This window comes from Oncorhynchus masou, chromosome 19 (genome assembly GCF_036934945.1).
Source record: "Oncorhynchus masou masou isolate Uvic2021 chromosome 19, UVic_Omas_1.1, whole genome shotgun sequence".
Lineage (NCBI taxonomy): Eukaryota > Metazoa > Chordata > Actinopteri > Salmoniformes > Salmonidae > Oncorhynchus > Oncorhynchus masou.
The window spans coordinates 34,604,544-34,620,422 of record NC_088230.1 but is presented as its reverse complement, the minus strand read 5'-3'; positions in this window follow the sequence as shown (position 1 = coordinate 34,620,422).

Sequence of the window (15,879 nt, the reverse complement as noted above, 5' to 3'; positions counted from 1 at the left end):
ACCTGCATTCTATAGGTTCTAAAATTACCTGCATTCTATAGGTTTTATAATGATCTGCATTCTATAGGTTTTATAATGACCTGCATTCTATAGGTTCTAAAATTACCTTCATTCTATAGGTTTTATAATGATCTGCATTCTATAGGTTTTATAATGACCTGCATTCTATAGGTTTTATAATGACCTGCATTCTATAGGTTCTAAAATTACCTGCATTCTATAGGTTTTATAATGAACTGCATTCTATAGGTTCTAAAATTACCTTCATTCTATAGGTTTTATAATGATCTGCATTCTATAGGTTTTATAATGACCTGCATTCTATAGGTTTTATAATGACCTGCATTCTATAGGTTCTAAAATTACCTGCATTCTATAGGTTCTAAAAAGACCTACATTCTTCAGGTTTTATAATGACGTGCATTCTATAGGTTCTAAAAAGACCTACATTCTACAGGTTTTATAATGACCTGCATTCTAAAGGTTTTATAATAACCTGCATTCTATAGGTTCTAAAATTACCTGCATTCTATAGGTTTTATAATGATCTGCATTCTATAGGTTTTATAATGACCTGCATTCTATAGGTTCTAAAATTACCTTCATTCTATAGGTTTTATAATGATCTGCATTCTATAGGTTTTATAATGACCTGCATTCTATAGGTTTTATAATGACCTGCATTCTATAGGTTCTAAAATTACCTGCATTCTATAGGTTTTATAATGAACTGCATTCTATAGGTTCTAAAATTACCTTCATTCTATAGGTTTTATAATGATCTGCATTCTATAGGTTTTATAATGACCTGCATTCTATAGGTTTTATAATGACCTGCATTCTATAGGTTCTAAAATTACCTGCATTCTATAGGTTCTAAAAAGACCTACATTCTTCAGGTTTTATAATGACGTGCATTCTATAGGTTCTAAAAAGACCTACATTCTACAGGTTTTATAATGACCTGCATTCTAAAGGTTTTATAATAACCTGCATTCTATAGGTTCTAAAATTACCTGCATTCTATAGGTTCTAGAATGAACTGCATTCTAAAGGTTTTATAATGACCTGCATTCTAAAGGTTTTAGAATGACCTGCATTCTAAAGGTTTTAGAATGACCTGCACTCTATAGGTTCCAGAATGACCTGCATTCTAAGGGTTTTATAATGACCTGCATTCTATAGGTTTTATAATGACCTACATTCTATAGGTTTCATAATGACCTGCATTCTAAAGGTTTTATGATGACCTGCATTCTAAAGGTTTTATGATGACCTGCACTCTAAAGGTTTTATAATGACCTGCATTCTATAGGTTTCATAATGACCTGCATTCTATAGGTTTTATAATGACCTGCATTCTATAGGTTTCATAATGACCTGCATTCTATAGGTTTTATAATGACCTGCATTCTATAGGTTTTATAATTACCTGCATTCTATAGGTTTTATAATGACCTGCATTCTATAGGTTCTAAAAAGACCTACATTCTTCAGGTTTTATAATGACCTGCATTCTATAGGTTCTAATATTACCTTCATTCTATAGGTTTTATAATGATCTGCATTCTACAGGTTTTATAATGACCTGCATTCTATAGGTTCTAAAATTACCTGCATTCTATAGGTTTTATAATGAACTGCATTCTATAGGTTCTAAAATTACCTTCATTCTATAGGTTTTATAATGATCTGCATTCTATAGGTTTTATAATGACCTGCATTCTATAGGTTTTATAATGACCTGCATTCTATAGGTTCTAAAATTACCTGCATTCTATAGGTTCTAAAAAGACCTACATTCTTCAGGTTTTATAATGACGTGCATTCTATAGGTTCTAAAAAGACCTACATTCTACAGGTTTTATAATGACCTGCATTCTAAAGGTTTTATAATAACCTGCATTCTATAGGTTCTAAAATTACCTGCATTCTATAGGTTTTATAATGATCTGCATTCTATAGGTTTTATAATGACCTGCATTCTATAGGTTCTAAAATTACCTTCATTCTATAGGTTTTATAATGATCTGCATTCTATAGGTTTTATAATGACCTGCATTCTATAGGTTTTATAATGACCTGCATTCTATAGGTTCTAAAATTACCTGCATTCTATAGGTTTTATAATGAACTGCATTCTATAGGTTCTAAAATTACCTTCATTCTATAGGTTTTATAATGATCTGCATTCTATAGGTTTTATAATGACCTGCATTCTATAGGTTTTATAATGACCTGCATTCTATAGGTTCTAAAATTACCTGCATTCTATAGGTTCTAAAAAGACCTACATTCTTCAGGTTTTATAATGACGTGCATTCTATAGGTTCTAAAAAGACCTACATTCTACAGGTTTTATAATGACCTGCATTCTAAAGGTTTTATAATAACCTGCATTCTATAGGTTCTAAAATTACCTGCATTCTATAGGTTTTATAATGATCTGCATTCTATAGGTTTTATAATGACCTGCATTCTATAGGTTCTAAAATTACCTTCATTCTATAGGTTTTATAATGATCTGCATTCTATAGGTTTTATAATGACCTGCATTCTATAGGTTTTATAATGACCTGCATTCTATAGGTTCTAAAATTACCTGCATTCTATAGGTTTTATAATGAACTGCATTCTATAGGTTCTAAAATTACCTTCATTCTATAGGTTTTATAATGATCTGCATTCTATAGGTTTTATAATGACCTGCATTCTATAGGTTTTATAATGACCTGCATTCTATAGGTTCTAAAATTACCTGCATTCTATAGGTTCTAAAAAGACCTACATTCTTCAGGTTTTATAATGACGTGCATTCTATAGGTTCTAAAAAGACCTACATTCTACAGGTTTTATAATGACCTGCATTCTAAAGGTTTTATAATAACCTGCATTCTATAGGTTCTAAAATTACCTGCATTCTATAGGTTCTAGAATGAACTGCATTCTAAAGGTTTTATAATGACCTGCATTCTAAAGGTTTTAGAATGACCTGCATTCTAAAGGTTTTAGAATGACCTGCACTCTATAGGTTCCAGAATGACCTGCATTCTAAGGGTTTTATAATGACCTGCATTCTATAGGTTTTATAATGACCTACATTCTATAGGTTTCATAATGACCTGCATTCTAAAGGTTTTATAATGACCTGCATTCTAAAGGTTTTATGATGACCTGCACTCTAAAGGTTTTATAATGACCTGCATTCTATAGGTTTCATAATGACCTGCATTCTATAGGTTTTATAATGACCTGCATTCTATAGGTTTCATAATGACCTGCATTCTATAGGTTTTATAATGACCTGCATTCTATAGGTTTTATAATTACCTGCATTCTATAGGTTTTATAATGACCTGCATTCTATAGGTTCTAAAAAGACCTACATTCTTCAGGTTTTATAATGACCTGCATTCTATAGGTTCTAATATTACCTTCATTCTATAGGTTTTATAATGATCTGCATTCTACAGGTTTTATAATGACCTGCATTCTATAGGTTCTAAAATTACCTTCATTCTATAGGTTTTATAATGATCTGCATTCTATAGGTTTTATAATGACCTGCATTCTATAGGTTTTATAATGACCTGCATTCTATAGGTTTTATAATGACTTGCATTCTAATAGTTTTATAATGAACTGCATTCTATAGGTTTTATAATGAACAGCATTCTTAGGGTTTTATAATGAGCTGCATTCTATAGGTTTCATAATGACCTGCATTCTATAGGTTCTAGAATGACCTGCATTCTATAGGTTCTAGAATGACCTGCATTCTATCGGTTCTAGAATGAACTGCATTCTACATGTTTTATAATGACCTGCATTCTATAGGTTTTATAATGACCTGCATTATATAGGTTTTATAATGACCTGCATTCTAAAGGTTTAATAATGACCTGCATTCTAAGGTTTTATAATGACCTGCATTCTATAGGTTTTATAACAACCTGCATTCTATAGGTTTTATAATGACCTGCATTCTATAGGTTTTAAAATGACCTGCATTCTGTAGGTTCCAAAATTTCCTGCATTCTATAGGTTCTAAAATTACCTGCATTCTATAGGTTTTATAATGACCTGCATTCTATAGGTTTTATAATGACCTGCATTCTATAGGTTCTAAAATTACCTGCATTCTATAGGTTCTAAAAAGAACAAAATTCTTCAGGTTTTATAATGACCTGCATTCTATAGGTTCTAAAAGGACCTGCATTCTACAGGTTTTATAATTAACTGCATTCTATAGGTTTTATGACCTGCATTCTATAGGTTTTATAATGACCTGCATTATATAGGTTTTATAATGAACTGCATTCTATAGGTTCTAAAATTACCTGCATTCTATAGGTTCTAAAAATAACAACATTCTTCAGGTTTTATAATGACCTTTATTCTATAGGTTCTAAAAGGAACTGCATTCTACAGGCTTTATAATTACCTACATTCTAAAGTTTTTATAATGACCTGCATTCTATAGGTTTCATAATGACCTGCATTCTATAGGTTCTGTAATGACCTGCATTCTAAGGGTTTTATAATGACCTACATTCTATAGGTTTCATAATGACCTGCATTCTAAAGGTTTTATAATGACCTGCATTCTAAAGGTTTTATGATGACCTGCACTCTAAAGGTTTTATAATGAACTGCATTCTATAGGTTTCATAATGACCTGTATTCTTTATGTTTTATAATGACCTGCATTCTATAGGTTTCATAATGACCTGCATTCTATAGGTTTTATAATGACCTGCATTCTATAGGTTTTATAATTACCTGCATTCTATAGGTTTTATAATGACCTGCATTCTATAGGTTCTAAAAAGACCTACATTCTTCAGGTTTTATAATGACCTGCATTCTATAGGTTCTAATATTACCTTCATTCTATAGGTTTTATAATGATCTGCATTCTATAGGTTTTATAATGACCTGTATTCTATAGGTTCTAAAATTACCTTCATTCTATAGGTTTTATAATGATCTGCATTCTATAGGTTTTATAATGACCTGCATTCTATAGGTTTTATAATGACCTGCATTCTATAGGTTTTATAATGACTTGCATTCTAAGAGTTTTATAATGAACTGCATTCTATAGGTTTTATAATGACCTGCATTCTAAGTGTTTTATAATGAGCTGCATTCTATAGGTTTCATAATGACCTGCATTCTATAGGTTCTAGAATGACCTGCATTCTATAGGTTCTAGAATGACCTGCATTCTATCGGTTCTAGAATGAACTGCATTCTACATGTTTTATAATGACCTGCATTCTATAGGTTTTATAATGACCTGCATTATATAGGTTTTATAATGACCTGCATTCTAAAGGTTTAATAATGACCTGCATTCTAAGGTTTTATAATGACCTGCATTCTATAGGTTTTATAACGACCTGCATTTAATAGGTTTTATATAATGACCTGCATTCTATAGGTTTTAAAATGACCTGCATTCTATAGGTTCCAAAATTTCCTGTTCTATAGGTTCTAAAATTACCTGCATTCTATAGGTTTTATAATGACCTGCATTCTATAGGTTTTATAATGACCTTCATTCTATAGGTTCTAAAATTACCTGCATTCTATAGGTTCTAAAAAGAACAACATTCTTCAGGTTTTATAATGACCTGCATTCTATAGGTTCTAAAAGGACCTGCATTCTATAGGTTCTAGAATGACCTGCATTCTATCGGTTCTAGAATGAACTGCATTCTACATGTTTTATAATGACCTGCATTCTATAGGTTTTATAATGACCTGCATTATATAGGTTTTATAATGACCTGCATTCTAAAGGTTTAATAATGACCTGCATTCTAAGGTTTTATAATGACCTGCATTCTATAGGTTTTATAACGACATGCATTCTATGGGTTTTATATAATGACCTGCATTCTATAGGTTTTAAAATGACCTGCATTCTATAGGTTCCAAAATTTCCTGTTCTATAGGTTCTAAAATTACCTGCATTCTATAGGTTTTATAATGACCTGCATTCTATAGGTTTTATAATGACCTTCATTCTATAGGTTCTAAAATTACCTGCATTCTATAGGTTCTAAAAAGAACAACATTCTTCAGGTTTTATAATGACCTGCATTCTATAGGTTTAATAATGACCTGCATTCTAAGGTTTTATAATGACCTGCATTCTATAGGTTTTATAACGACCTGCATTCTATAGGTTTTATATAATGACCTGCATTCTATAGGTTTTAAAATGACCTGCATTCTATAGGTTCCAAAATTTCCTGTTCTATAGGTTCTAAAATTACCTGCATTCTATAGGTTTTATAATGACCTGCATTCTATAGGTTTTATAATGACCTTCATTCTATAGGTTCTAAAATTACCTGCATTCTATAGGTTCTATAAAGAACAACATTCTTCAGGTTTTATAATGACCTGCATTCTATAGGTTTTATAATGACCTGCATTATATAGGTTTTATAATGACCTGCATTCTAAAGGTTTAATAATGACCTGCATTCTAAGGTTTTATAATGACCTGCATTCTATAGGTTTTATAACGACCTGCATTCTATAGGTTTCATAATGACCTGCATTCTATAGGTTTTATAATTACCTGCATTCTATAGTTTCATAATGACCTGCATTCTATAGGTTTTATAATGACCTGCATTCTATAGGTTTTATAATTACCTGCATTCTATAGGTTTTATAATGACCTGCATTCTATAGGTTCTAAAAAGACTTACATTCTTCAGGTTTTATAATGACCTGCATTCTATAGGTTCTAATATTACCTTCATTCTATAGGTGTTATAATGATCTGCATTCTACAGGTTTTATAATGACCTGCATTCTATAGGTTCTAAAATTACCTTCATTCTATAGGTTTTATAATGATCTGCATTCTATATGTTTTATAATGACCTGCATTCTATAGGTTTTATAATGACCTGCATTCTATAGGTTTTATAATGACCTGCATTCTATAGGTTCTAAAATTACCTACATTCTATAGGTTCTAAAAAGAACAAAATTCTTCAGGTTTTATAATGACCTGCATTCTATAGGTTCTAAAAGGACCTGCATTCTACAGGTTTTATAATTACCTGCATTCTATAGGTTTTATGACCTGCATTCTATAGGTTTTATAATGACCTGCATTATATAGGTTTTATAATGAACTGCATTCTATAGGTTCTAAAATTTCCTGCATTCTATAGGTTCTAAAAATAACAACATTCTTCAGTTTTTATAATGACCTTTATTCTATAGGTTCTAAAAGGAACTGCATTCTACAGGCTTTATAATTACCTACATTCTATAGGTTTAATAATGACCTGCATTCTAAGGTTTTATAATGACCTGCATTCTATAGGTTTTATAACGACCTGCATTCTATAGGTTTTATATAATGACCTGCATTCTATAGGTTTTAAAATGACCTGCATTCTATAGGTTCCAAAATTTCCTGTTCTATAGGTTCTAAAATTACCCGCATTCTATAGGTTTTATAATGACCTGCATTCTATAGGTTTTATAATGACCTTCATTCTATAGGTTCTAAAATTACCTGCATTCTATAGGTTCTATAAAGAACAACATTCTTCAGGTTTTATAATGACCTGCATTCTATAGGTTTTATAATGACCTGCATTATATAGGTTTTATAATGACCTGCATTCTAAAGGTTTAATAATGACCTGCATTCTAAGGTTTTATAATGACCTGCATTCTATAGGTTTTATAACGACCTGCATTCTATAGGTTTCATAATGACCTGCATTCTATAGGTTTTATAATGACCTGCATTCTATAGTTTCATAATGACCTGCATTCTATAGGTTTTATAATGACCTGCATTCTATAGGTTTTATAATGACCTGCATTCTATAGGTTCTAAAATTACCTGCATTCTATAGGTTCTAAAAAGAACAAAATTCTTCAGGTTTTATAATGACCTGCATTCTATAGGTTCTAAAAGGACCTGCATTCTACAGGTTTTATAATTACCTGCATTCTATAGGTTTTATGACCTGCATTCTATAGGTTTTATAATGACCTGCATTATATAGGTTTTATAATGAACTGCATTCTATAGGTTCTAAAATTTCCTGCATTCTATAGGTTCTAAAAATAACAACATTCTTCAGTTTTTATAATGACCTTTATTCTATAGGTTCTAAAAGGAACTGCATTCTACAGGCTTTATAATTACCTACATTCTATAGGTTTAATAATGACCTGCATTCTAAGGTTTTATAATGACCTGCATTCTATAGGTTTTATAACGACCTGCATTCTATAGGTTTTATATAATGACCTGCATTCTATAGGTTTTAAAATGACCTGCATTCTATAGGTTCCAAAATTTCCTGTTCTATAGGTTCTAAAATTACCTGCATTCTATAGGTTTTATAATGACCTGCATTCTATAGGTTTTATAATGACCTTCATTCTATAGGTTCTAAAATTACCTGCATTCTATAGGTTCTATAAAGAACAACATTCTTCAGGTTTTATAATGACCTGCATTCTATAGGTTTTATAATGACCTGCATTATATAGGTTTTATAATGACCTGCATTCTAAAGGTTTAATAATGACCTGCATTCTAAGGTTTTATAATGACCTGCATTCTATAGGTTTTATAACGACCTGCATTCTATAGGTTTCATAATGACCTGCATTCTATAGGTTTTATAATGACCTGCATTCTATAGTTTCATAATGACCTGCATTCTATAGGTTTTATAATGACCTGCATTCTATAGGTTTTATAATTACCTGCATTCTATAGGTTTTATAATGACCTGCATTCTATAGGTTCTAAAAAGACCTACATTCTTCAGGTTTTATAATGACCTGCATTCTATAGGTTCTAATATTACCTTCATTCTATAGGTGTTATAATGATCTGCATTCTACAGGTTTTATAATGACCTGCATTCTATAGGTTCTAAAATTACCTTCATTCTATAGGTTTTATAATGATCTGCATTCTATATGTTTTATAATGACCTGCATTCTATAGGTTTTATAATGACCTGCATTCTATAGGTTTTATAATGACCTGCATTCTATAGGTTCTAAAATTACCTGCATTCTATAGGTTCTAAAAAGAACAAAATTCTTCAGGTTTTATAATGACCTGCATTCTATAGGTTCTAAAAGGACCTGCATTCTACAGGTTTTATAATTACCTGCATTCTATAGGTTTTATGACCTGCATTCTATAGGTTTTATAATGACCTGCATTATATAGGTTTTATAATGAACTGCATTCTATAGGTTCTAAAATTTCCTGCATTCTATAGGTTCTAAAAATAACAACATTCTTCAGTTTTTATAATGACCTTTATTCTATAGGTTCTAAAAGGAACTGCATTCTACAGGCTTTATAATTACCTACATTCTATAGGTTTTATAATGACCTGCATTCTAAGGTTTTATAATGACCTGCATTCTATAGGTTTTATAACAACCTGCATTCTATAGGTTTTATAATGACCTGCATTCTATAGGTTTTAAAATGACCTGCATTCTATAGGTTCCAAAATTTCCTGTTCTATAGGTTCTAAAATTACCTGCATTCTATAGGTTTTATAATGACCTGCATTCTATAGGTTTTATAATGACCTTCATTCTATAGGTTCTAAAATTACCTGCATTCTATAGGTTCTAAAAAGAACAACATTCTTCAGGTTTTATAATGACCTGCATTCTATAGGTTCTAAAAGGACCTGCATTCTACAGGTTTTATAATTACCTACATTCTAAAGGTTTTATAATGACCTGCATTCTATAGGTTTCATAATGACCTGCATTCTATAGGTTCTGGACTGACCTGCATTCTATAGATTTCATAATGACCTGCATTCTAAAGGTTTTATAATGACCTGCATTCTGAAGGTTTTATGATGACCTGCACTCTAAAGGTTTTATAATGACCTGCATTCTATAGGTTCTAAAATTACCTGCATTCTATAGGTTCTAAAATGACCTACATTCTTCAGGTTTTATAATGACGTGCATTCTATAGGTTCTAAAAAGACCTACATTCTATAGGTTTTATAATGACCTGCATTCTAAAGGTTTTATAATGACCTTCATTCTAAAGGTTTTATAATAACCTGCATTCTATAGGTTCTAAAATTACCTGCATTCTATAGGTTCTAGAATGAACTGCATTCTAAAGGTTTTATAATGACCTGCATTCTAAAGGTTTTAGAATGACCTGCATTCTAAAGGTTTTAGAATGACCTGCATTCTAAGGGTTTTATAATGACCTGCATTCTATAGGTTTTATAATGACCTGCATTCTATAGTTTCATAATGACCTGCATTCTATAGGTTTTATAATGACCTGCATTCTATAGGTTTTATAATTACCTGCATTCTATAGGTTTTATAATGACCTGCATTCTATAGGTTCTAAAAAGACCTACATTCTTCAGGTTTTATAATGAACTGCATTCTATAGGTTCTAATATTACCTTCATTCTATAGGTGTTATAATGATCTGCATTCTACAGGTTTTATAATGACCTGCATTCTATAGGTTCTAAAATTACCTTCATTCTATAGGTTTTATAATGATCTGCATTCTATATGTTTTATAATGACCTGCATTCTATAGGTTTTATAATGACCTGCATTCTATAGGTTTTATAATGACCTGCATTCTATAGGTTCTAAAATTACCTGCATTCTATAGGTTCTAAAAAGAACAAAATTCTTCAGGTTTTATAATGACCTGCATTCTATAGGTTCTAAAAGGACCTGCATTCTACAGGTTTTATAATTACCTGCATTCTATAGGTTTTATGACCTGCATTCTATAGGTTTTATAATGACCTGCATTATATAGGTTTTATAATGAACTGCATTCTATTGGTTCTAAAATTACCTGCATTCTATAGGTTCTAAAAATAACAACATTCTTCAGGTTTTATAATGACCTTTATTCTATAGGTTCTAAAAGGAACTGCATTCTACAGGCTTTATAATTACCTACATTCTATAGGTTTTATAATGACCTGCATTCTAAGGTTTTATAATGACCTGCATTCTATAGGTTTTATAACGACCTGCATTCTATAGGTTTTATAATGACCTGCATTCTATAGGTTTTATAATGACCTTCATTCTATAGGTTCTAAAATTACCTGCATTCTATAGGTTCTAAAAAGAACAACATTCTTCAGGTTTTATAATGACCTGCATTCTATAGGTTCTAAAAGGACCTGCATTCTACAGGTTTTATAATTACCTACATTCTAAAGGTTTTATAATGACCTGCATTCTATAGGTTTCATAATGACCTGCATTCTATAGGTTCTGGACTGACCTGCATTCTATAGGTTTCATAATGACCTGCATTCTAAAGGTTTTATAATGACCTGCATTCTGAAGGTTTTATGATGACCTGCACTCTAAAGGTTTTATAATGACCTGCATTCTATAGGTTCTAAAATTACCTGCATTCTATAGGTTCTAAAATGACCTACATTCTTCAGGTTTTATAATGACGTGCATTCTATAGGTTCTAAAAAGACCTACATTCTACAGGTTTTATAATGACCTGCATTCTAAAGGTTTTATAATGACCTTCATTCTAAAGGTTTTATAATAACCTGCATTCTATAGGTTCTAAAATTACCTGCATTCTATAGGTTCTAGAATGAACTGCATTCTAAAGGTTTTATAATGACCTGCATTCTAAAGGTTTTAGAATGACCTGCATTCTAAAGGTTTTAGAATGACCTGCATTCTAAGGGTTTTATAATGACCTGCATTCTATAGGTTTTATAATGACCTGCATTCTAAAGGTTTTATATTGACCCGCATTCTATAGGTTCTAGAATGACCTGCATTCTATAGGTTTTATAATGACCTGCATTCTATAGGTTTTATAATGACCTGCATTCTATACGTTTTATAATGACCTGCATTCTATAGGTTTTATAATGACCTGCATTCTATTGGTTTTATAATGACCTGCATTCGAAAGGTTTTATAATGACCTGCATTCTATAGGTTTCATAATGACCCGCATTCTTCATGTTTTATAATGACCCGCATTCGAAAGGTTTTATAATGACCTGCATTCTATAGGTTTTATAATGACCTGCATTCTATAGGTTTTATAATGTCCTGCATTCTATATTTTCAGGAATGACCTGCATTCTATGGGTTCTAAAATTACCTGCATTCTATAGGTTCTGGAATGACCTGCATTCTATGGGTTCTAAAATTACCTGCATTCTATAGGTTTTATAATGACCTGCATTCGAAGGGTTTTATAATGACCCGCATTCGAAAGGTTTTATAATGACCTGCATTCTATAGGTTTTATAATGACCTGCATTCTATAGGTTTCATAATGACCTGCATTCTATAGGTTTTATAATGACCTGCATTCTATAGGTTTCATAATGACCTGCATTCTATATGTTTTATAATGACCTGCATTCTATAGGCTCTAAAATTACCTGCATTCTATAGGTTCTGGAATGACCTGCATTCTATGGGTTCTAAAATTACCTGCATTCTATAGGTTTTATAATGACCTGCATTCGATAGGTTCTAAAAGGACCTGCATTCTACAGGTTTTATAATTACCTACATTCGAAAGGTTTTATAATGACCTGCATTCTATAGGTTTCATAATGAACTGCATTCTATAGGTTCTGGAATGACCTGCATTCTATAGGTTTTATAATGACCTACATTCTATAGGTTTCATAATGACCTGCATTCTAAAGGTTTTATAATGACCTGCATTCTAAAGGTTTTATGATGACCTGCACTCTAAAGGTTTTATAATGAACTGCATTCTATAGGTTTCATAATGACCTGCACTCTAAAGGTTTTATAATGAACTGCATTCTATAGGTTTCATAATGACCTGCATTCTATAGGTTTTATAATGACCTGCATTCTATAGGTTTCATAATGACCCGCATTCTTCATGTTTTATAATGACCCGCATTCGAAAGGTTTTATAATGACCTGCATTCTATAGGTTTTATAATGACCTGCATTCTATAGGTTTTATAATGACCTGCATTCTACAGGTTCAGGAATGACCTGCATTCTATGGGTTCTAAAATTACCTGCATTCTATAGGTTCTTGAATGACCTGCATTATAAGGGTTTTATAATGACCTACATTCTATAGGTTTCATAATGACCTGCATTCTAAAGGTTTTATAATGACCTGCATTCTATAGGTTTTATAATGACCTGCATTCTAAAGGTTTTATGATGACCTGCATTCTAAAGGTTTTATAATGACCTGCATTCTATAGGTTTCATAATGACCTGCATTCTATAGGTTTTATAATGACCTGCATTCTATAGGTTTCATAATGACCTGCATTCTATAGGTTTTATAATGACCTGCATTCTACAGGTTTTATAATGACCTGCATTCTAATGATTTTTATTATGACCTGCGTTCTAAAGGTTTTATAATGACCTGCATTCTGTAGGTTCTAGAATGACCTGCATTCTATAGGTGTTATAATGACCTGCATTCTGTAGGTTCTAGAATGACCTGCATTCTATAGGTTTTATAATGACCTGCATTCTGTAGGTTCTAGAATGACCTGCATTCTATAGGTTTCATAATGACCTGCATTCTTCATGTTTTATAATGACCTGCATTCTAAGGGTTTTATAATGACCTGCATTCTATAGGTTTTATAATGACCTGCATTCTATAGGTTTTATAATGACCTGCGTGCTATAGGTTTTACAATGACCTGCATTCTATAGGTTCTAGAATGACCTGCATTCTACATGTTTTATAATGACCTACATTATATAGGTTTTATAATGACCTGCATTCTATAGGTTTCATAATTACCTGCATTATATAGGTTCTAGAATGACCTGCATTCTACATGTTTTATAATGACCTGCATTCTAAAGGTTTAAAATGACCTTCATTCTTTAGGTTCCAGAATGACCTGCATTATATAGGTTTTATAATGACCTGCATTCTATAGGTTTTATAATGACCTGCATTCTATTGGTTTTATAATGACCTGCATTCGAAAGGTTTTATAATGACCTGCATTCTATAGGTTTCATAATGACCCGCATTCTTCATGTTTTATAATGACCCGCATTCGAAAGGTTTTATAATGACCTGCATTCTATAGGTTTTATAATGACCTGCATTCTATAGGTTTTATAATGTCCTGCATTCTATATTTTCAGGAATGACCTGCATTCTATGGGTTCTAAAATTACCTGCATTCTATAGGTTCTGGAATGACCTGCATTCTATGGGTTCTAAAATTACCTGCATTCTATAGGTTTTATAATGACCTGCATTCGAAGGGTTTTATAATGACCCGCATTCGAAAGGTTTTATAATGACCTGCATTCTATAGGTTTTATAATGACCTGCATTCTATAGGTTTCATAATGACCTGCATTCTATAGGTTTTATAATGACCTGCATTCTATAGGTTTCATAATGACCTGCATTCTATATGTTTTATAATGACCTGCATTCTATAGGCTCTAAAATTACCTGCATTCTATAGGTTCTGGAATGACCTGCATTCTATGGGTTCTAAAATTACCTGCATTCTATAGGTTTTATAATGACCTGCATTCGATAGGTTCTAAAAGGACCTGCATTCTACAGGTTTTATAATTACCTACATTCGAAAGGTTTTATAATGACCTGCATTCTATAGGTTTCATAATGAACTGCATTCTATAGGTTCTGGAATGACCTGCATTCTATAGGTTTTATAATGACCTACATTCTATAGGTTTCATAATGACCTGCATTCTAAAGGTTTTATAATGACCTGCATTCTAAAGGTTTTATGATGACCTGCACTCTAAAGGTTTTATAATGAACTGCATTCTATAGGTTTCATAATGACCTGCACTCTAAAGGTTTTATAATGAACTGCATTCTATAGGTTTCATAATGACCTGCATTCTATAGGTTTTATAATGACCTGCATTCTATAGGTTTCATAATGACCCGCATTCTTCATGTTTTATAATGACCCGCATTCGAAAGGTTTTATAATGACCTGCATTCTATAGGTTTTATAATGACCTGCATTCTATAGGTTTTATAATGACCTGCATTCTACAGGTTCAGGAATGACCTGCATTCTATGGGTTCTAAAATTACCTGCATTCTATAGGTTCTTGAATGACCTGCATTATAAGGGTTTTATAATGACCTACATTCTATAGGTTTCATAATGACCTGCATTCTAAAGGTTTTATAATTACCTACATTCTAAAGGTTTTATAATGACCTGCATTCTATAGGTTTCATAATGACCTGCATTCTATAGGTTCTGGACTGACCTGCATTCTATAGGTTTCATAATGACCTGCATTCTAAAGGTTTTATAATGATCTGCATTCTGAAGGTTTTATGATGACCTGCACTCTAAAGGTTTTATAATGACCTGCATTCTATAGGTTCTAAAATTACCTGCATTCTATAGGTTCTAAAATGACCTACATTCTTCAGGTTTTATAATGACGTGCATTCTATAGGTTCTAAAAAGACCTACATTCTACAGGTTTTATAATGACCTGCATTCTAAAGGTTTTATAATGACCTTCATTCTAAAGGTTTTATAATAACCTGCATTCTATAGGTTCTAAAATTACCTGCATTCTATAGGTTCTAGAATGAACTGCATTCTAAAGGTTTTATAATGACCTGCATTCTAAAGGTTTTAGAATGACCTGCATTCTAAAGGTTTTAGAATGACCTGCATTCTAAGGGTTTTATAATGACCTGCATTCTATAGGTTTTATAATGACCTGCATTCTAAAGGTTTTATATTGACCCGCATTCTATAGGTTCTAGAATGACCTGCATTCTATAGGTTTTATAAT